The sequence below is a fragment of the Ochotona curzoniae genome, unplaced genomic scaffold, assembly GCF_017591425.1.
Source record: "Ochotona curzoniae isolate NIBS_2020 unplaced genomic scaffold, NIBS_Ocur_1.0 scaffold_1852, whole genome shotgun sequence".
In the NCBI taxonomy this organism is placed as follows: Eukaryota; Metazoa; Chordata; class Mammalia; order Lagomorpha; family Ochotonidae; genus Ochotona; species Ochotona curzoniae.
This window is the reverse complement of record NW_024467087.1, coordinates 29,031,262-29,055,595: the sequence shown is the minus strand read 5'-3', so window position 1 is coordinate 29,055,595 and position 24,334 is coordinate 29,031,262. Positions and strand designations below refer to the sequence as shown.

At 42.0% G+C, this 24,334-nt stretch overlaps 1 protein-coding gene across 1 annotated transcript in view; it reads left to right on the top strand.

Moving 5' to 3' along the window:
* PAK3 (p21 (RAC1) activated kinase 3) overlaps positions 1-24,334 on the top strand; it is a 267,948-nt gene that overhangs the window by 129,409 nt on the left and 114,205 nt on the right. The gene's annotated exons all lie outside the window — the stretch shown is intronic.

Here is a 24,334-nt window from a genome sequence, read left to right as displayed (position 1 = left end):
AAAAAAAAAGCTTCTCCAGAGCCAATACGACAACAGATTCAGGAGGCAACCTGCAGAATTCTGAAAATATTTGCCAACGACAAATATGATAAGGAACCACAATATAAAAGGAACTCAGCCTACTCAACATTGAGGGGAAAAAATCCTGTTAATAAATGAGTGAAAGATTTGAATTGACATTTCTCATACAAATTGAGAATAGATATTTGAAAACATGTGCAACACTACTAATTAGCAGGAAAATGAGAATTAAAATCATAGTGTGATTGCAACACATAACTGTTAGAATACCCTTTACCAAAGAGTAAGATGTAACTTTTGGTGAGGGTATTTAGGAAAGAAAACCCATATATACTACTTGTGGAAATGCAAATGAGTACAACCACCATGAAGATTGTACAGAGGTGCCTCAAAAAGTTAAAGCCAGAACTACCTTATGACTCAACATTCCCAAAACTGCATGTGTGAATATATTCAAAAGAAATTAAATCACTATGTTACCGAGAGATATTCACACTTCTGTTATCTGTAACAGTGGCTGTAGTAGCCAAGATACAGATGCAACCATCAACTGCCAGTCAGAAGATAATTGTGTAAAGAAAATATGGTATATATATCAAATAATGGAATACTATTCAGACTTAAAGAAAAAGAAGAATTCATCTAATAGCATACATGTTCCTGGAGGGAATTGTGTTAAATGAAATAAGCTAGGCACAAAAAGATAAATACTAGACACCCATACTGGTTTGCAGAATCTAAAGCAGTTGAACTCATATAAGTGGCAAGTAGAATATAAGGGTGTTGGGAAGATTTGGTGAAAGGGTAATAATTCTTACTTAAGTAGGAGAGATTACTTGAAGAGGTCAGTGGTAAAGCATGGTAGCTATAGTTGTAATTTTTTTTTTATTTTGACAATCTTTACATAGTTAATTTGGGTAAAAAGGTTCAAGGGCTACAGGAAAGTGGGTAAGATTATTATTTCCATATTGTGTCCTTCATGTATCTGAGGTAAAGGGGGATATTGAGGGAGAAGCCCCACCTGGTTTCCCACCCACCCCAAGTCCCGCATGTGGGGCATGCTCTGAGATACTTGCTCAAGTGGTTTCGATAGTTCACCAGTTATGAATCGCTGCCTATGTCGCCTCTCCAAACACGATGAGGTCATTGAAAAATCCACTGATTGACATTGTCCATCATAGCGTCTCTATTTGCCCGGTATTTTGTTGCCAACCTATAGCTGAGGTGGTTGATTAACTTGTTCCATCTTCTGTCCTTTCATGGTTAGGGTTCTGAGTCTGGCATTTTAATTGGGGAGAGCCCCAAAGAAACTTCATCTGAGGTGTTCCCAAGCCAGATTCTTGTATGCACCAGCACAGTCCATCACCCCGATCAGCTAGTGGTTGCAATTGCCTGGTCGGTTCTGTTTTCAGCCCTGCCTTCCACTGGATATATTTGTATTTTTTATTTTTAATTGCTGATAGCAGATTTTAAGTGTTCTCACCACAAAATAAATCTGAGATAATGGATATGCTAATTGCCTTAATTTATTCTTTCCACAAGGTACATGTTTATCAAAGCATCATATTGTACATATTAATAGATACAATTTTAGGTAATAAACAGATCTGTTATTTTGATTTGAGAGGTACGAAGACAGAGAGGGAGTGTGTTCTCATTCACCAGTTCACTCCCCTGAATATCTGCAAAAAGCAGAATTGGGCAGGGCTGAAGCCAGGAGCTGGAAACACAGTCCAGATCTGCCACACAGGCATCAGGACTCCAACTACTATGGCGATCACCATTATCTTGCAGTATATGCATCAGTAGAAAGCTGGAATAAGGAGCTGGTGGCTTGGGGACTCGAGTCCAAGCATTCTGATATAGGATATGAATGCCTTAACTGCAATCATAACTAGGCTAAACCAAAGCCCCAATGAATAAAATGCTAAAATACAGAAGTAAACAGTTAATCTCAATTTTTGAAAGCCAGGGTTTTGTTGTTGTTGTTGTTTTGTTCGTTTTTTATACAGATGGGTTAAACCAGCACCTGGGCCATCAGCATTGCATATCAGACCACTGATTTGAGTCCTGCTTGCTCTGCTTCTATTCCAGCTCCTAATTAAGGTGCATGGGAAGGCAATGGAAGGTATTCCAAGTACTTCGGGGGCATGGGTACTTGTTGGATCTGGGTGTGGCCTTGGCAATCATGTGGGGCAGGAACCAGCAGATTGATAGATCTCTCTCTCTCTCTCCCTTCTTCCCTCCCTCAAATTCTCACTCATTCACTGTTTTTTCCTGTCATTCTACCTTTCAAATAAATAAACCTTTAAAAATAAATAATTAGAGGCCAGCAGGAGGGTAAAGTGACCTCCTACTATGCCAGCATTTCATGTGGGCACTTCTTTGAGTTCTGATTACTCCAGGTCCTAACAAGCTCCTTGCTATTATGTATGGGAAAGAAACAGAAGGTGGTATAGAAGCAGAAAGTGGTATAAGTGCTTGGACCCCTGAACTCACATGGGAGACCCTGGTAAAACCCCTGGCACCTGGCTTTGGCCTGGCCCAGTGCCAGCATTTAGAGCTATTTGGAGAGGGAATCAGCGTATGGAAGAGATTTCTGTTTAATTCTGCCTGTCAAATAAACAAATTAAATTCTTTTAAGAATAATTAATTAAAATACAATTGAAACAGAAAGAAATGTTAGTTCTCTAAGAAGAGGGACTCACTTGTTTTTTCCATGGTCTCTGCTGGAACCCCAGCAATTCGCCAAGTACTTATGACTAAGAAACATTTGCTGAATGAGTTTGTTACCATTGACATTTATGGGGAGAGTGGGAGTGGAGGAACAACATGAAAGTACTGTTCTTGAGGACTCTTAAAATTACCAGGAAAGACTTTCAAGAGGAATGAAGCCCTCTACCATGCAGGTGGTGGCACAAGTTAGTGACATGTGAGTTATTAAAATATATATTATCATTTGTATTCAAGGTAAAAGATGGCCTGGCAAAATATAAAACCTAAAATTGTATGCAGATTTTAAGTGTCTTCTGGGGAATTTTTGCTGTTAGTTAACTAAGCTTCAAATAGGTATCAAGTGGCACTTAGAATATTATTTAACGATAAAGGAGAACTTTGGAGTTGGATGAAGATGGAGAAGTAACATCCTTTTCTGTCAGGTTCTGCTTAAGCTTTGCTGTTTCATTTGAACTTTGTGACATTATTTGGGAACAAAGAAGAAGCAATAGTAATTAGTTGAAGAGAATAGAAAATATTTTTCTGTTGCTCTGCACTGTTTGAAGTGAAAATCAGTTGAGTTATTGCTACCAAGATTGATTCATTTGCCCCCCATGTGCTTTCTAGGCATGGATAAATGCCTAGAAAACTATATAGAACTAAATATTCTATAAACTATGCAGAATGTTTTCTGACATATGGTGGACATTCAATAGTGTTTGTTAAAGGGGTGCCATTTCCCCATATATTCCCCATCGCTACCTCTGATCCCTGACTATGAGCTTCTTAGAAGCAATGCATATTGATGTTCTTGTTCCTTAATGCCTAGCTGGCTTCCTGACACATAATAGATGCTCCACACAAGGTTTTCCATTGAATGAATGAAACACACTAATGATTATCACACGGATCAATAAGTAAAAATCAATTAATCAAGCGTAATTAAAACAACTTCTTTTCTCCCAAACTGGTTAGATCATGTATGCCATGAATATGAATAATTTGTGTACACAACATTGTTTTGCTAGGAAATGCAAAGAGTAATGTTACTGTTTCCTAGGACTGGATCCAAATGAATGGGACTTTCCTATTTGCTTTTAAAAATTTAAATTATTTATATTATTTTTTGTGATGCTTTTTTGTAGGTATGGGATTTTGCCCTCATATCTCCTCCCCTCAACCATTTTCCCCTTTCACCATTTCCCCCATATTATTACAGTTGTATAATCCTTAAGTAACAGTTGCAAGATTAACCTTTTATAATTTAAGTTCATCATGGCTTTTAGATTTAGACAGAAAATGTAGTATCATATTGACAAGGTATGTTTAGCTGTTTTACTTGTAGTCCTCCCTTTTTTGAGGGGTAGAGATGTTTTCTGAAATGTATCTTCCTGGTTTGCTAGTCTCCATTATATAATTCATCTATGAGAAACTTTGTATGTAAATGTTCACCTATCTACACATACATATTGATCTTATATGTTGCATGATTGTTGCCTCATATTAAACAAAACATATGATGTTTCTCTTTTGGTGATTGGCTTATTTCACTGAGCATATTGGTCAATGGTTGAGACAATTTTGCTGCAAATGGTAGAATTTCATTCCTTTTAATGGCTGAGTAGTTTTCCATGGAATAGACATGCCACAGCTTATCCATTCTTGTCCTAATGAGCATCTGGGTTGATTTCATGCCTTCATATTGTAGATTGTGCTACTATAAATATAGGGCTGCATATCGCTTTCTCATATGCAGATTTCACTTCGTTTGGATATATTTCCAGGAGTGGGATAGCTGACTCATATGTTAAATCAACTTTCAATTGTCTGAGCACTCTCCATACTGACTTCCATAGTGACTATTTTCTTTTCTAACCATAGCTTTGACCTTTCTCACAAATCAGCAAATAGCATAGAAAATATAACCACTCCTTTTCTTCAGTTGGCTTATGTATCCTAAGAAATCACTTACATTATGCTGAGTGGTGGATTTTTGCATGAATTGCTGTGACCACCTGCTTAACTAATTCATTGATTGCTTTACAAGTTAACATTTATAAAGAATTCATACTTCTAGGCTTTAATTATTCTTTATTCTATATCCTATCCCACTTATTACAAGGCTAGTTTGAGGTCTGTTTCTCTATTCCCTGATTGTTCCACTTGAGACTTTTCTGTTTTTTTAAACTCTTTCTTAAGTGGCATCTTTAATCCTTTCCTGGGCACCTGAAGATGCTCTAAACATATGAACTTGTGATTTCTATTTCTGTTTGTGTCCTTCCTACTTCCTCTATTTCCCTCTCAGCGAATTGTTAGTCTCTTTGATCAACTGCTGCAAATAAGTTAATATCTGAACTTTTCATTCTGGAAAGTGCAACTGTATGCCCTTGACAGTAGGCAAAGCAAAGATTCTCCACCTAAGCAGTACCTAAAATTTCCTTGTGCTTTACTCACTGCCTTACCAATTCTTTCCTTTCTGTTGCATTTCTTTCACTTGGTTCATAAATACTGCACATACCTGTAGATGCCTGGTAGCAGGGTAGGTACTGGAGTGATACCAGCGGCAATTGCCTTATGCTCAAACACTGATATTTATTTGATTTAGGGAAAGTCAACTCTTTTGGTCATGATGTGCATAAAGGCAATTTCAAAATCATTTTTGCCTTTTTGATTGCAACTACCCTCATCTTGACTAATTTCATGTTTAAAATATTTTGCATTTATTGAGGTGTGACAGTGGGCCAACCCTCCCCACCCCCCAGTGTGCTAAAGAGCTGACTGACTGAAACATTCAAATTTGTTTCTGAAATATCTCCAGGTAGCCACATACAATTGCACAATGTTCATTATTTCTTGTACACATGTTTCTATTTGCTTCCTAGAAATATTTCTTACTATGTAAGCTTACTTTGTAAGCATCTAGAGAGTTTTAGAGCTGTGTCTTCCAGCTTCTTGGCCTTTCTGTAATTCATTTGCCTTTCTGGTTCAGAAAACTTGAAGCTATCCTCTTGCCAACTCGGGGGAATATGTGGGGTGTCGTGCTTTGTTTTTGTGCCTTCTTTTTAAAATGAGTTTTGGCACAGTTTGAAGAATGACTACCTCTTTGTTAGAACCTTTACAAATAACCCACTGAGGGCCCAGCACAGTGACCTAGTGGCTAAAGTCCTCGCCTTGAACGTGGCAGGATCCCATATGGGCACTGGTTCTAATCCCCGGCAGCTCCACTTCCCATCCGGCTCCCTGATTGTGGCCTGGGAAAGCAGTCGAGGACTACCCAAAGCCAAGGGAGACCTGGAGGAAGTTCCTGGCTCCTGGCTTCGGATTGGTACAGCACCGGCTGTTGTGGTCACTTGGGGAGTGAATCATTGGATGGAAGATCTTCCTCTCTGTCTCGCCTCCTCTCTGTATATCTGACTTTGCAATAAAAACAAATAAATTTTAAAAGGAAGAAAAAAAAACAAGAAAGAAAAAAATGACCTGCTGAGTGAATGGCTTAATCCTTTTCTCCAGGCCAATATAGCAACAATATTCGGCTCACAGTTCACTCAGAGTTGGCCCAGAAAGAGAGTCTCCTCAGAGGAAAATATTATTATTATTATTATTATTTTAGTACAAGTGAGTTTTCCAAAAGTTACAGAGCGTCCAACTTATCACCAAGTACTGAATTATTTTTCAGATTTCATTCTGAAAACAAAAGAACTTATTTAAAAAATGACAGCATTATTTAAAAATAAATACATCATAGCCAAAGTCCTCAGGCTACAAAACAGTTTTTTCAACTTAACCAAATGGTTTTAATCCAGGATATGTGAGAACTTGACCAAAGTAACCAAGATATTTCTCCCCAATGCCATTGCCATCCCCAAACTTCAAGATCATAAAGCCTAGAAATGTTCTGAGGCAGCAACTCTTCTTGACTCCTAGCTAATATGATCAGATTGCACTGAACCAGAAATGGATGGTCCTCGGTTCTGTGAGACATTTTACATTTCTGTTTCATCAGAAGCCCTATTTCTCTTTTTACCTTCTTGGAATTGATGCAAAGTCTTGGTTACATGCATCAATGAAGAAGTCTACCTTTGGAAATAGTGACATGGATTGCTGAAAACATGGTGTGGAAGAATGAGAACTCTGATGGTGGTGGGTATTAGAACCAACCTCGTGTGGACAGATGGTTCTTTAGCATTATGATTTGCCATTTTTCTCCAACAAAAATGTCCCTCTTTCATCCACTTCGCAATTGCCTGCTATGACATCAACTTTTTTTTTCAACTCTGTAACTTATTTCTTTGATTCAAACATTGTTTCTCACTCACTTCTCAGATGGGTCCTGCTAATACATACAGATAACTAAAAGAAGTAATAGATGAGATTGATAAGACTATACAGCAAACAACTTTATTGGATCCCCAGACCCAAAAGGGAAAGAACAGCACTTTCAGCTGATTGCATCTTTCATGGTGGGTAGGAGAAATCTCTGAAAGGAAGAATGGAACAAAGGAACTAGTTTCATGAATGACTACCTTTCTTTAAAGACTGGCACATGTATGTAGTGTGTACATATGTGCATGTGTGTAGTTTAGGGTGGGGTTTTTTTTTGCATTGAAGTTACAGATTCTAGATAGGTTAGATTTTTTTTTTAACCAAAGTCTAAGACAGATGAATAAGGAATTTGAAGGGGATATAAAAACAAGATACTTTCACCATCACATCCCTCATTAAGGCAAATCGAAACAGAGCCTGAGGTGAGGGGAAGAGCTCTAAAGCTCACAGCCCATCCCCCTCCTCCATGGCATAATCCTAGTTTAATGCCTGAACATTGATTTCAAGGGTGTGTAAAGACGATGGTGCTATCTCTCTACCTTTCCTTTCCCAACAGAATTGGCAGGTGTTTGCTTTAAAATGCAAAAAGCTATGTTAAGAATTCTTTCTGGCCGTACACGGGTGGCGAAAATTAAAAAAGGTCAAAGACAATCCCAAGATTATTGGGAAAGTACACCCCTCTCACCCCCTGCCATCTACCAATCCCATTTACAAAGACGCCCCACGTCTTTCAAAAGAGACCCACAAATTACCCTGGAAATCTGCCCCAAAAGGCTGGGCTGCAGCAGGAGTTAAAGGCTTTGTTAGCAGGAGTTTTGTGGGGGATGGCACCACAGTAAGCACATTTAAGCCTCACCAGTTTCCTGAATGGTGGAAAAGACCAATCTTGATTTGCAAGAAGCTTGAATTTGAAAATATATTTAAAGAAATGCCATGTTATTATTTCTGAAAAACAAGCAGTCAAACTGTTGGTTGAGGTCTGAGCTCTCAGCCTCCCTGTCTCTTCTGGCCTCGAACAAACAGATAAAGAGTGTAATTAGCATATTGGTCATTTGAATGCAAAGTGCACTTAGAGTGGCTCTTAAAAACCACGTGTTAGCATGCTTCCCTAGCAAGCTGTCACTTTTTTGTGTTTATGGTATTAATTTGCCTAGCAACCTGCCCCCTTTCCTTTTTGCCTGTAAACTTTAGCCTAACTGCTAAAATTCATTAAATTTTCCCTATTAGCAGCTGGAATGAACAGGGACTATGCATGTGGAGGGGCGGGGTAGAGGTGATGGTGGGTCAATTTTCAAAAGCATCATGAACCTATTTTAAACTTCTAACTGACCTTTAAAATTCATCCATTAATTCATATGTACTGTCTGAGATGATTAATAAATGGGGAAGGGTGAGTTTTTTCCTTTTCCCTTCACCCACCAATAACCTTATCAAGCACACACCAAAGAACACTGACTGTAAGGAGTCTCTGCATTATAGCAAAGTAAGGATTGAATATGAGGTGCAACAGGTGCTTAATTATACAGAACAACAGCACATTGAGATCTGCATCTATTGAACACATCTGCGATGGCCAGCCTATTCAACATACACACATTAACTTGGTTTTTAAATTCACACTTGAGATCATTTAATCTGAAGTGTGACTGAGTTAAATTTGAGAGGGAGGAAAAAAGAGGGGCGAATATAGCCTTGGATTTACTCAACTATTCAGCAGCAGCAGCATATTGCTATGGACATAGAAGAAAATGGCGATGTTTATTTCCAAGTTGAACAAATCATTAGTAGATAGGTTAGGGATTGCTGGGGAATACTGAGTGATGCCTCACAGAGGTCTAAATGTCTGCACCTTGAAAAAAGTCCTAGATTCTACTTCCTGGCTGCGTGAAATTCAGATCCTCTGGGAAAGACAGGGAGAGATTATTCACAAACCTATTGGAGGAAAGATAGCCTTTAAGTAATGACACCCTAATGCAGTGATTCCTGGACTTGCTGCATATTAAAATCTGAGGAAATTAGCACCTAAGGAGATTAGCACCTACAGAGATATTTGAAAATCCTGATGCCTAGATTCATGCCATCCAATTAAATCAGAATGTCCAAATAGGACCCAAGCATTAACATTTTGTATAGATCACCAGGTGATTCTTTTGTGCAGCAGTGTCAGGAATTGCTACTCTACTATTTTCTCTCTTTACAAGAATTTCATTTAGCTTAATCTTCTAAGTTACCTTATGAGGGAGGTGCTACTAGATCCCCATTTCACAGAAGAGCAAATAGAGCTTCAGAGAAACTAAATAAGTGGTCCAAAGTCTTAAAACTCTAAAATAATGTTTCTGGCATTTGAATGTCTAGTTTGTTTACCGAGTCTAAATGCTGAACCTCTCTTCAATAAAGTCCCTTTCAGGTTTTATTGTTTATTAGTCCTATTTCAACAAATTGGATGCAGGAAAAACCTGTGTCAATACCATGAGAATTCACTAGGAATCTACAAGTAAATCTACTACTAATAAAGACATTGGGAGGAAATCTGGTGAAGCAATATGCATGGGAACACTTTGTGCTATTTTTTGCAAGCAGTTGTGAGCCTTCAAATGCTTTTATAAAGTTACACAAGGTGTTTAATTGAGAGCATGTTTGTGTTGATTATCTAAATAAGATATTTTAAAAGCATGGTCTTCTGAATATAATCCAAAATTATTCTTAATCAATGCAAATCCCACGGTTGCAGTTCCACTCTGTGCCTCTAGGTGAATTCAAGCACATATGGCTAACTTTTGAAAATTAAAATACTTTACAGATAGCACTGGCTTGACTGATTCATTGCTTTTTTGTGGTAAAGCTGAGTTAGGCAAAATGGTCAGATAAGTGTAGTGGGATAAAATCCAATGTATTTTGGGTGGCTTAGCAACTGGGTATCACCAGGAATAAACTCCGATATCAAAGCAGACCTAGAGAATCATGGGTGGGAAAGCAATAGTTACTCAAAGCAGGTGGGGTTATTGTAGCATTTTTCAATTGCTATATGACCTTGGGAGAAACAGTGCTTTCTGTTAGCTTTGCAGCTGGCTTTCCCAGTCTGTCTTCCCTGCCTGATTAAATGGCAGGGTCACATTTTCTTAGTGCAAGCTGATTTTTACTCTCAGTCCCAAGCAAGTTTTGACCCTTTGGTCTTTTTCTAAAGACGGTAGGCCTGAGAAAAGCATTTGACATTCAAATCAATTATTGCTACTTTCACTACTTTTCAGCCCTGTCCGTAGACTATTTAATGGATGAATGCATGTCAAAAACAGAACAATCTGAATAAGGTCTGTGTTTGAATTAGTTGTTCCATACCAATGTTAATTTCTAGGATTTTGACATGTGCTATGACTGTGTAAAATAAAGACATTGGGGGGAAATCTGGTGAAGGATCTGCATGGGAACACTTTGTGCTATTTTTGCAAATACTTTTGAGCTTTCAAATGCTTCAGTTTTTTATAAAGTTATGCAAGGTATTTAATAGAGAGCATGTTTGTGTTGATTATCTAAGTAAGATATTTAAAAGCATGGGCTTCTGAAAATAATTCAAAATTGTTTTTAATCAATGCTCTCTTACATATCCCTGGATTGGAATCTTGTGTATAAAAAGTGATGTCAGTCAGCCTCCATGTCTACCAAGTACAGATCCCTTTAGGATTATAAAAATGGGACCAGTTTGTTCACCGACAAGATGCCATTTGAATAAAGTGTGGAAATATGCATTAAATATCATCAGCAGGGACAGTGGGAGAAAAGTTGTTAGAGAAAAAAGGTTGTAGGAAGAGCAGGAGGAAAGGCACAGAGTCATGAAGGTGCAGGCCTAACAGGGAAACACAACAGTTTGGTTGCGCTGATGGTTGGCTTATAAGGAACAGGTGGTAAGTGAAGAACCTGGAAGGATGAGTTGGAGCTGGGATTGACAGACAAGATGTGATTCTCTTCTCTTTGAACGTGGGAAGTTTGAACTTCCATTGCACCAGTTATAATTCTCTGTTGAATTTGTTATCTGAATGCCTAACAACCATCACTTTCAGTTCAGAGGGAAGAGAGTCACATCCAGAATCCAATGTCCTTGGGAAGATGGTCCACGTTTGGTTCACCTGTGTAGCCTCTGTAGCACCTAGCTGTATGTGTCGCACTTGGTAGGGGGTCAATACATTTGACCTGAGGATAACTAATGCCTTACAAAGATGCAGTTGATATTGCCCCTCAAGAATATCTGAAGTCCCAAGATAAAGTAGGGAGAAGAAAGTAGCAAACAGAAAAGCACCAACATTTCTCTCTGAAGCTCTGTTTCTGTCTCTTTCGTGACTGTGTTTCACTATGCCTTGCCATCTTTCACATACGCCCCTCTTGCCTCAAACCATGCCTCTGATGGCACTATTTGAGGACAGAAAAAAATGTGTCTTGCTTTCATAACTACAGCATTCTACTCATACTTTCCTCTTTTGAGCTTTGCTGGAGGGTTGTAGGAATAGCTCATTCTGTCACTCCCTGCACCTCAGGTCTCTGAATCATAGCACAAACATGGTTTTAGGAGCAGCCTGGTGGTGCTAGGTAAGGAAGTCCTCGTGAAGGAGATTGTCTTCAGGATTTGGATGAATTACTGGTACGAGTTCTCTGTGGGGATCTCTATCATTAGCCTGCTGGTGATTTTTTTTCCTCCTTTACCTCTTCAGAGAAATGTTCTGTTGCTCACCACTTCAGATGGTTGGGTGTGGAGACTGGGGCACTTTTGTTCCTGACAACCTCATTATGTGGTTATCAGGAGCAGACACTGCCCAGGTTGTCACGACAACCAGCAATGACTCAAATCTTCCCTGAAAGGTCTGTATCTCTGGCAAATAATCAGCCGTTAGCTCTCTCTCAGCAGATGCTGAACTGAGCAGCCAATCACAGGTGAGCTGGGAAAACATGACATCATGTCCAGCCAGTCCAAAAAATAATAATAAAAAGATTTTAAAACATTTTTCCCTGGTTAATTTTTTGTCTCCTGGATTTTGTTCTACACTTTTATTCCTAGCAAAATGGGGAATGCAATGAAGCCAACTTTGCAAATTTAATTCACTCCGCAGTTTGACTTAGGTTCCAGCAGTGCAGTGATTGGGAGTGTGTTGGGAAGGAATGTATAATGCGATCCACTTGGGAGAAAAATCAAACAGAGCATCAGCTCAATTAAATAATGTGGTTTGATATGTAGGACCATGGTGGAAACAGGGCTAATTAAAACCAAGTCAGAGGAGAGGAACTTCCTAATTCTCTTATTAATTCACCCAGAGCCACCTGGATTTAATTGTCTTCTGTTTTCCCTTTGCTAACTCCCTAGTGGAAGGCGAGAGGGCAGAAGCTGTGGGCTTCAGAAAGCTCCTAGGTTCTGGAGGGCAAGTTCCTAATGGGGGCTAATTATAGTAAAGGAGGGTTGGGAGAGACACTCCATTCCCAAGCTCCCAATACTTAGGAAGTGTATGCAAATAGCGACTCATCAAGTCGGTTAAGGAGAATGACAGCTCGGAAATCAGTGAAGTCCACTTTTGTTCCTCTTGAATGCGTACAACAGTTCAATAAGATAGGTAAGGCAAATTTGGCAGAGGAGAAAACTACGGTCCAGGAAATCCCAGTCTTTTTCTCAATGTTATCTCTTTAGAGACTGGACTGAATTTGAGTCTCCTGATTTTCTTGCCAGAATTTAGGGGCCGTGAGAGCATGGTGGTTTCCTACTCATTAGCTTTCTTCTTTCCCAAGCATTTGGTTTCAGGAACTCTTTGCAGAGTAAACAACTCACAATGCTGCCTACTACAGGAAGGCTGCATCCCCTAATGTTGAAAGTAGAAAGGCTGGACGGAAGGGGCACACTAGACCGCAATGATGACAACAGGTTACAGTGAACAAGCCGCCAGTGAAGGAGCAGTGGGCACTGTGCTTCCAGCTAATGCTTATGCAGCAGCAGCCGAGCTATATCCTATTATAGAAAGAGCAGGGAGTTTTTGAAAATGTGCAGCTGCCATTGTGAAAGATGTAAAAACCGCACAGCTCCAGAGTTCACTACTAGAAGCGATTTCTAGATATGGGATTTGAGAAGGAAATGAAAAGAGAGCCGGGAAATCCAGGTTGCTTCTGTGGAATAATACATGACTATCCTGCAAGCAGTGTCAGCCTAAGCCTGGCTAGCAAAAGTTTAGCCTTGACTGCAACCCCTGAGCCACTGAGCTGTCATTCAAACCTCTTTCAAGGATAGCAGAGGTGCTTTGCTTTTCACCTGTTTTTGTCTTAACTCAAAGAGGTTTCCTTTTTAAAATATTTATTTATTTGCAAGGCAGAGTTAGTGAGAAAGAGTGAGAGAGAGAGAGAGAGATTTTCCATTGCTGGCTCACTCCCTGAATGCCAGCCCTAGCCAGGGCTGAGCCTTGGCAGGCGGAAGCCAGAAGCCTGGGACTCCTTCTGGGACTCCCACCTGGGAACAAGTGTCCAAGCAAGTGGGATATCTTCTGCTGCTTTCCCAAACACATTAACAGGAAGCTGGATTGGAAGTGGGGGAGCCAGGACTCATACCAGCATGCATATAGGATGTTGGTGTTTCAGGCAGCAGCTTTACCTTCTGTGCCACAATGCCAGTCCTGTATATTTCTGTTTTTAATGGTGTTTCCTACAATCGGTAGAGTGTATCTGTTTACTGTAAAAAAAAATTTAAAAATTATTGTACAAACAATAAAGAAGTCTAGATGCTCATCAGATTATGGTGGCATGTGTTCTAGTAACCTCATACTAAATTAAAATATCATAAGTTGAAAATGTTTTTAATTTTCTTGACGTGCTGACCACCCTAACTTAGCAACACAGTACCCTCATCAAAGCTTTCCTCTCATGGCCACTGAACTGACTGAGAGTTGCACCTGCTGCTGTCCAGCATCCCATTGTCAGAGAGGCCCATACTACATATCACCAGCCGAAAAAATGACCAAAATTCCAAATCTGAAGTCCTGTTTCTACAGACTATGTGTCAGTTTCTCACCATTAAAAAGTTGAAAAATCATTTAAGCTGAATTCTTGTATTCTGGGGACCTCACAGAGAAAACAGTTAGTGCCTCCCACCCCTCATACATACTCAGGGCTCGTTCCTGTCTCTATTCCCACAGTTATCCTATTAACAGTTTGGTGTGTATAATTTAAGCTTAAATGCACACCTAATGTAATATTTTTAGCCAAAATAAATCCTAGCACACATGGTGTTCTGCAATACTTTTCGCTAAAAGAATATGTCAAGATATGTTTCTATTCAGATATGTCAAGATCTATTTGATTATTTTTAGTTGATTCAAAATGTTCCAAAATACATGTTGCCATAATTTCTGTAATAATCACAATAATTCTGAAGCTGATAGATGTGTCTATGACCTTGATGTGTCTATGACCACATTTCATAATCCCCAACTTCATGAAGTCATATACATTAGATACACGTAACATTTTACAAGGCAGTATCACACTTCAACAAGTTAGCAAGAAACAGTAATACTGTTATTGAGATATATTTAAGCTAGTCTTTGTGTATTTCATTCTTATGTAAGAATCAGCAATGAACATTCTTGATTGCATTCTTGGCATCTTTCAATGAGTTTATGCTTAAGCAAATTCCTTAAGCTGGAATTGCTTGATCAGTCTTCAAATATAATATTTTATGGTATCATCCACTTCCACTACCCAAAGTTTGTACCCTTACATCTCTCCAGTCATGAAAGTGACCAATGTTTCTTTTATTCAGGATGTGACTGGAACCATTAGAAGATAATCGTATTAATTTTACCTATGTTGCCACGTATCTCTCACTTCCCATGTGAATCAAGAAGACAGTGCATTGGTGGGACACAAAGGGGAACCACAAACCAACCTGCCAAATAAGTGATAAAAAGGACATAGAATTACGACTGGTAGACCTGGCTCCTAGAATCACCTTCATGAGGCAGTGAACAGCTATCTTCAAACCCAGGGGCTTGCTTTCCCTTATCTGAGCAGTGTGGATCACAATTCCTGCAATACTCTCGTGGCTATTGTGAGGATCAAATGGTGAGATACAACAGTGGTTTGTAATCTGGGAAATAGGATACGCCCATCCAAAAATTATTATGGTGATGTTGTTATATCCTTAAATCAATGAGCTCCCAATCAAGGGAGAATGGAATAGTGGGAATTGAGTAGAAACAATTACACAGATGAAATCTTGAAGCTATTTCAACCTAGAATCCTTTCCCTGGAAGTTCCCAGGCAATTGCCCCATATTCTTGGGGGGGGGGAAGCACACCTTGATAATAAAGACTGCTTTGGGGGATCACGAATAATACAGGTTATCACTCTTTCTCAGGATGACTCAAATCTTTTGTGCTTGCTTTTGTCCTACATCCAGTCTTCTATCAATGATATCATTATGCTTTAACTTGTCAAGCTCCTACGAGAATTTTGATGTCTTCCTAGTTTCTGTATTCACCAGGAGAGAAGAAATGCATACATGAAACATTTAAATAACCATATGTGCTGACAGCACAAAGAGTTCTGTGTCATGACCGAGCTGTATGGGAGGATTACAGTAAAATCAAATACCTCTTAATTACCACTTAAATGAATAGCCCAAAAGCCAAAGTTAAATTGTTACCCAGGAAAATACAGTTATATCTTTCTATTATTTTTTTAAATTTCTTGTTTAAAATAATCCAAATAGGTATTTTACAAAATCAGACATTACATTGAGTAAATTACACTCATTTAGATCGATGATGTTTTTTCGGTTACTTTTTCAATGATGTTTAAAACATCAATGTGGTATGGATACTCTTTGTAACTCTAATTAACTAAAGTGACATTTGTAAAATCACTGGGAAAAAGTACCACCCTGATTTCAACATGTTAATCAAGGATTTGAAAAGGAAGGTGCAAGGTATTTTTGCATTAAAAGATAAATACCATGCAAAACTCATTACTTAAAAATTCCCAATTTTCAGGGGACAAGCATTGGGCACAAAGGTTAAGTTCCTGCTTGAGATTCCCACATCATATGTTGGAGTCCCTGAGTTTATGCTCCAGCTCTGCTCTTCATTACAGCTTCCTTTCAGTGCACAACCTGGGAAGCAACAGGTGATAACTCAGCTGCTTGGATGTCTGCTGTCTTCCAGGGAGATTCAGATTGATTTCAGGCTTCCTGGATTTGGCCTGGCCCAGCCTTGGGTGTTACCTGCACTGAGGAGTGCATAATTGGGTGGATGATTTGTGTGTCTCTACTCTCCATCTTCTCTCCCCTGTGTGTGAGTGTGTGTAAGAATGTTTATGGAAAATGAAATCCAAACAAAGAAAAAATGTTTTAAAATCTTGATTCTTAAAACCAGCAATCTTGAAGCAGGTATTGTGATGCAGTGGGTTAAACTGCTGCTTGCAATGCCACATCCCCTATCGGAGTGCCAGTGGGAGTCCCAGTTCTGTCACTTCCGATCTAGCTTCCTATTATTTTGCCCGGAAAGGCAGCGGATGATGACCCAAATGTTTGTGTTCCTGCCACTCCCATGGAAAACCACAATGGAGTTCCTGGCTCCTGGCTTCTGCCTGGCCCAGGTTTGGCTGTTGCTGGGATTTACGCAGTGATCCAGTTGATGGAAGTGCTCTCTCTCTGTCTCTCTCTGTGTCTTTCTGTCACTCTGAATTTCAAATAAGTGAATCTATTTTTAAAATGGTCATAAAAAACTGAACAAAAGCGTAACTTTTTAAATAATCTTGTTTAGTTTGGTTTCTTACAACAAGTATGCATTTTTATAAATTTATTTTATTATTTCTTATATCCTGCATGTTTTATCAACATGCAATGATTATATTTATGGGGCACAGTGTGATATTTAAAAATATTCGTACAATGTGTGCCGATGAAATCACAGCAGTTAGCCATTCATAGTATCATGTCTTTATGTTTGGCGCCTTCTGGCTCCTCTCTGCCAATTTTTCATAAATGTGTAATAGGGTATTGCAAACTGTAGCCACCCCACTGTGCTGTGGAATACTAGGATATGTTCCTTCCACCTGTTTTCATGCCCAGCAGCTAACCTTACTTCTACCCACCCCCACACTGTTCTCAACTTCTAGTAACCACGATTCTACATTCAATTTACTTCATTTTTGAAGTTTCCACTTAAGAGAAAACATGTGGCAGGTGTCTTTCTGTGCTTGGCTTATTTTACTTAACATAATAACCTCTGGTTCCATCCGTGTGGCTTCAAATATTTCATTGTCCTTTATGACTCAATAATCTCCCATTGTGTGGATATACATCATTTTCTTTATCTATTCATCTGTTAATAGTACCTAGGTTGATTTTATAACTCGGGTATTAAGACTTTCTGCGATGAACGTGGAAGTGCAGGTCTTTCTTTTATATTTGATTTCATTTGCTTTTTTTGGTTTTGTTTTGTTTTTTGAATGATTGGCTTCATTTTTATTTGAAAGTCAACCATTTTGACCATTCAATGTGTAAAGAGATATTTGTCTTTATAAAAATTTGAAAGTGGGATCATAATCTTTATGCTTTAAGCAAACTATAATTTTACGACTTTTTTCTGTGTAGGCATATCTGACATTGTTGTAATTCAAATGGTCTTAACTATTTGTTTTACATGACTTTTTTAAAATGACAATTTACCATTTCCTTCCAGGGCTTTGCCATAATTTAGATAATGTAGCCAAATCCTGGAGAGTTTAGATTTGGGTATATATATAGCAAGGGACGATTTGAGATTTTTGAAGGCTTTGAGCACCTGCAGAAGAGAACCTTACCCTGAAAACCAGGGAAGTCATTCAAGATTTGGGGAAAGGATGGAGAGTGAGAGTCTCATTTTAATGAGAGGGGGGAAAAAACGTATTTGAGGTATATACATGCTCATTCACTGGAATAAAAACAGATTACTTGTTTTTCTGTATTATTCTGTGTGTTTTGCAATGTGCTGTTTCGTGTGCAGAACACTAGCTTCCCGATGGAAATTGCCTTCTCTGAACCCCGCTGCTGAGTCTGCTTCTCAGAGTTTTCAGTGTATTCTACAGACTTCCACAATGTCACCTGCTTGCCTGACAGGTGGTGTCCCAAATCCAAACCATTCTCCCTTTAGGAAGCATGCCCCTGTTGTAGCTTGGCTAGATTTCCTGCTCTGAAAATTCACCTGAACTCTCAGTCTCCCTGGGGGGCAATTAAGGAAAATATTAACGCCCCCACCCCTGCTTCTTGTCCAGTGCTCCTCATTTCTCAGTATGGCCACATCTTTGTCTAGACAACCCTTACTGTGCAGAAGTTTCCATCTCCTTTCCCTCTCCCTCTCCTTGTCCCCTCCCCTTCAGTCTCTTCCCCCCTCTTCACCCCCTCCCAGGCGCTTCCTGCCTGGAAACAAAAGATTGGTCCCCAGTAGCCCACTCAGGGCGATTTTAGTTTTATGCTCACCATCTGATTGGTCTAGGTACGGTGCAGAGCCCAGGTGACGTCATACCAGAGAAGGGCTAGGGAGCGGTTGCCGAGCAGGAGCTGTACCACGGGCGGGCAGCTGTGGCCCGGAGCCACCAGGGATCGTGCACCACTGGGCCGCAAGCTTCTCCCCGCCAGGAGCGAGTGCGCGGGGTGGGAGAAGAGCCGGGGCGCACAGTGAGCTGGGCCCGGGGCTGCGGCTGCGGCCGCGGAGCTGCGGCTCCCCAGCCCTGGCAGCCAGAGCGCTTGGAGGTAGAGCAAAGGTCTTTGACAGGGTGACTGAACCGTGGCAGGTAAATCCCGCGACTCCCGGGCCCCCGGGCTGGCTCAGGCGGGAGGGGGGACAGCCGGCGCCGCTCCGAGGATGCTGGACAGATGGTCTGCCTTTTTCCAGGCCCCCCTCCCGCTCCCGCGACGTCCCCTGCCTCAAGTCTCCTACGTGGCTCCGCTGGAGCACAGAGACCCAGAGCGCAGTTTGCATGATCCTAGTTCGTGAACGTGGACAAGTGGGTGTGTCCGGGGACGTTCCCTGAGGGCCTGGGCTTTTTTGCTTGGTCAAACCCTTATACTGGCTTATTGGGGCCTGGGCTGTTTGAGACAAAATCTGCTCTAAAAGCTACGTCAGCCTGTAAGTCTTTACCTTCTTCCCACACTCCCCTTCCCAGCCACAGCAGCCTTGACAGCTACTTCCCCCCACCCAACACCAGGGAAGGGGAGGGGGTGTGTCCACGCTCAGGCCAAGTCTAAAGCAGAAGAGCCAGAGGAGCACGCAGAAAAAGTGACGATTTTCGTAAACCTGTGCCTTTGCCCCTTGGTTTTATTTGTCATTATCCCTCTCCTCCCACCTCTCTCTCGCTCTCTCCCTCTCTCTCTTTCTGATGAGGGGTTAGTGATGACATGAGGACTCTTCATCTCGTTTGGGCAGTAGAGTGATGCAATAAACGTCCCTTAAAAAACTGAGGTCCCTCGACTGGCCCCTCTCTTTGTTTGGGGAACAAGGTCCTCGGATCCACGGCCCCCCTCTCACCCCCAGCCTGGTCTCCTCAATCCACAGTGAGCACTGCCCTCTGCCCTCAGTTCCTAAACTGGCTCCAGCAATGTTGGATGTTGTCGATGCACTTTGGGGCCACCTGGATATTTTTTCAGTTCTTCCTCCAACAGGCTTCCCTTCATTGGTGTTGGTTGAGAGGTTGGCTGGGAGTATCCATGGGGAGGATAGTTTTCTCCAGGAGAGAATCTGAGGCCCTACTGGTATTTTTTGTTTGTTTTGTGCCCCCCCATTCCCCCTTCCAGAATCCTGTTCCCAATTCTGGACTGTCAGGTTCAGGACTGTGGACCATAAAAGAGGATGAGAAGGGTGAGTGGTTTGGCTTTGGGAAGCATGATGGGGACAGTTGTAGAGTGATGCTGTCCAAAGGCCTTCAGCAGGGAAGACTTTAGCCATTTGAGTCTTGCTCCCCTCATGGTTTTGCAGACTCAGATCCAGGCCAACTGTCAGACTGGCTGAGGTGTTGGAACAGAAGGAGGTCCATTCCTGTTGGTGACAACTCTGTGGCCCTCTTCTAGGATGAGCGTGGTGTAAAGGTCAGTGTGGCTCTCACTAGGGCATTGACAAAACTGGGCAGGATCTGTGAGCTGGCATTTGGAGCCCTCAATCAGGGAAACATTTGGGCAAAAGGACCAAATGCAGTTATGGATGGATGGCCAACAGGCTGGGCCTGGGAGACGGCCATGCAAAGCTTGCTTTCTGCACCCCTAATGTCATGCCCTCCATCTCCATGCAAGAAGCATGATGGGAAGAGACTGGGAGGTATGTGAGGTACAACTCAACAGCTGAGAATGCCAAGGCCAGCAATACCTTGGCATGGTGAAGAACAGGCCCTCCTAGCCCTCATATAGGCAAGGAAACCTTGGAGCAGAGACCTAAGCACAAAAAGGTTCCTGTGTAATGGGAGTAGAGGGGAGGAGGGCACAACACCCTGTGAACACTGTCACTAGCCGGACATTTCCATAGGTGACAGAATTTTCTGACCACATGTAGAAATGATTTACAGAGTGAACAGATTTGTTGAGGTCTTCATGGGAGGCAAGGGGGAGGGCAGTGGCTGTGACAGGTGAGGTAAATGAGGAATACACGCAGAAACGGGGAAGCCGTGCCATCAGACATCGTAATACCATGTCAGATGCAGTAGTGACAAGATGGAGTAGGAGAAAAAGCAGAGACATGTGTAGAACCATCAGCTCCATGCAAAGCGCAGAAGCCTGGCAGGATGGGGAAGTTCCAGTGAAAGAGTTAGCTACTATGGTCCAGCTAAGAATGAAGGGGTGAGAACTAGCTATTTAAGGACTCAGTAGCATTCCCACTGACCTAAGCAAGGGACAGAGAAGAAATCTGTTGAACAGCTCTCTCATCCAACCAGTTCTTTCCTCCTGGGTTAGGAAAAGGTGACTGGTGGGGGGTGGAGGAACAGTGGGAGCAGAGGACAGATGCTTCTGGCCTGGACAGGTTGAGTGTTTTATAGAAGCAGAATAGGACAAGGTGTGACACCTCCTGCTGAAAATAAATAAATAAATAAAGGTAAAAAAAAAAAATAGTCCTCCTTCTCAGGGGCCCTGAGTGTTGGGAGATGGCAGGTAGGTGCACCTGCATCTGGGGAGCTCAGCTGTGCGACTGGCCCACTGCGATCCTTTCACCCTCAGTCTTCTACATGTGTCAGACTAGACATTTCCCTCCACAGGACCCAGGTGGATTTGCCTGCCAACATAGCACTACACAGATTCTCCAGCAGGGGGCAGAAATGAGCGTGATGAGCGTGCAATGGAACTAGGGACCTGAGTCCTCCATTTCAGGTGTGATGCCCAGGGCCCGGACACTTAACAGCCATACATTTAAACCCTGGTTTAGGAATACTGGAGAACCAGACAAATCTCCAGGTCTGGCAGTCTGTTCATTCTGTTTCCTTTCCTCCCAGAAATGCGTTGCTTCCTACTTCGCTCTGCAGCATTAGAAGGAATTTGCATTTACATAGGCGGTGATTACTTGAGTCACTAATACACGCAGCCTAACTGGAGTTTAATTGGAAATGTTAATCAATGCAATAGATCCGTGTCTGATTTGCACATTCGGTCGATTATTTGCAAGTTGGGGCAATCTGCACTGTACCCAGGGGATGCAATGAGGGTCAAAACCGTGCAGCTGCAGCTGAGCCTGGTCGTAAGGAAGCAAAATGGGAGAGGTGGAATATGAAGACTTGAAAAGACACAGTTTACTCTGGAGCAAGGAAATTATTACAAAAATCTAGTTTCTATGAGGTTTGATCACTGAGATGGAGTAGAATGGTTTTAGAACCATTCAGTGCAGTGGGATGCTCGGGATTTTCTGTGAAATGAAAAGGGGCTAGATATGCAGGAGGGAGTTTTTAGGGGCCAGTGGAATGAGAACAAAGGTAGAACAAACCCTGAGTTCGAAGTCGGGCTGATTTGGGGACGTCCATCCATCTCTGGCCTTGGTTTTCTTGCTATTCAAAGGAAAGAATCAGACCAAGTGTCTTCTTGAATGGTAACGGCATTTTAGAAAACTCATTCCTTTATTCTGTGTAGTGAAAGCAGGTCCACCGGAGGATAGCTTTCTACACACCCCTCCAAAAATGTGCCAGCTATTGTGTGTTCCCTTTTGTAGGCCCTCTAATTTGTCCAGGGGAGAAGGGAGGAATACAAGACAAAGCTAACAAGGCCACAGTCACTATGCACAGTTCATCCTTTTTTGGCCATGTGGCTTTAATTTTATGTGAATGGGGATTTGAGATAAAAAGACAAGTCCAAGTTGACGATCTTCTACAGACCCAAGGGATAACCAGTTGCTTGAACAGCTCTGCGCCTGTGTGTGTGTGTGTGTGTGTGTATGTGTCTGTGTGTGTGTTATAGGTTCCCAGGAAATGAGCTGCTAGTAGATATTCACTAGCAGCCCTTATCCCCTAAATCAGTGTCAAAACTGGCATGACATGGGGTGAATGTAATGGGAGATCCTGGCTTGGGATCTTTCTATCCTATCTCCCTCTGAGCCCAGTGGACTCTAAATTTCTGTAGCCTAAACAGACACTATTCCAAAACATCAGCACAATAGCCCCCTCTAGTGAACATAATAGGGATACCCTTGACAGAACTAATGTATCCCATGGCACCAGATGCCCTAGTACACCCTGTTTGTCCTGGTGGAAAAGGGTTCCATTCCTTTCAACCAAACTGAAGGAAACATTCAGGCAACTTATGCCTCCTGAAAATGTTTCTTCTTAACGATTTATTTATTTTTGTTGGAAAATCAGATCTACAGAGAGAAGGAAAGGCTGAGAGAAAGATCTTCCATCCACTGGTTCACTCCCTGAGTGACTACAAGGGTTGGGGCTGAGCCGATCTGAAGCCAGGAGGCAGGAACTTCATCTGGGTCTCCCATGCAGGTGCAGGATCCCAAGGCTTTAGGCCATCCTCTAGTGCTTTCCCAGGCCACAAGCAGGGAGCTGGAAGGGAAGTGGGGACGCTGGGACACAACCTGGCTTTGATATGGGATCCACGCGCATACAAGGCTAGGACCTTAGCTACTAGGGCCCATTGAAAGTGTTTATCACATAGGGTGAGTACAGAGAGAAAGTCATTCCCTCATCTTTGAGTCATTTTCTTCTTTGAACCTGAGAAAGATTCCACAGCTCCTTTCCAGGCATCTTTACTGCTGGGCAAGGCATTTGCCATGGGAGGTTCTGTGGGAGAGAGAAGAGTTTTCCACAGCTTTCCTACATCTCCACCCCGAGGACCCAGTCCTCATCCTTGGATGCACACACGGATCCCTGTCCCAGTCTACTACAGGAGGCCGAGGCACAGATGCACAGCATGACCATTCAGATGCTCAACTTGATATAGCCATGCAATGCAGCATCGTTTCCTACGTCGGTGCTTGGGAGCTGCCTCTGCAGCCAGACCTCAACCCCAAGTATGGGCAGGGGAATTTTCATGGTGTTGTCCTGCTATCCTCTAAAAACTCCACTCCCTCTCTGGCGCTTTGGCAGCCTGTACTCCTCTCCTCCTTAGCACCCTCTGGCAGAGTGAGCTCATGCAGGGAGGGATGGAGGCTGATATACCACTCAGTGGTGCAGTGGGTAGGATCTGGAAAGGCTGCTTTGAGTGTACGTGTGGGAAGCACACAGGGAATGCCAGGGACACTGGGGGGGACAGACGTGTCTTGGAATCCTGCCCAAAGCAAGAGGCACACCCAGGGTATGACTTAGTGTTTTATTCCTGAAGGGGGAACTGGAGACCACGGTGCTATTCTTGGTTCCCCAAGGTTTCCATTTTGCTAGCTGTGCCTTTTAATCCATAGCTCTTTTACGGTGAGGACCCTGTGCATTCTGCTGTGCATGTATGCTAGTGAAATAGGTCACCTGGATACTGCCACATTGGGAATTACTGCTTTCTTTGAGGATAAACCCCATGGAGGGAGGAGGGCAGCACATAGGAAGGGCTGCTGAGTTTTGCCTCCCACAAGGGGAGGCAAAGCCTCTGCCCTTGTGAGCCTCAAGTGATTTTGGGGAAAAGGCAGAAAATTGATGGTTTAAAGAGATCCTGTTTCCTTCAGGGTTAGACAGGGAATGCTCTGTAGGGAACAGAGGGTTAGTGATCCCCAAAGCAACAACAATAACCTATGTATTCACCCTAAGAAATCTAGGCAACACTGTGGTAGGTATCCCTGGAGGCACAATCCACTTGGGACTGGAAGTGGAGCCCCTC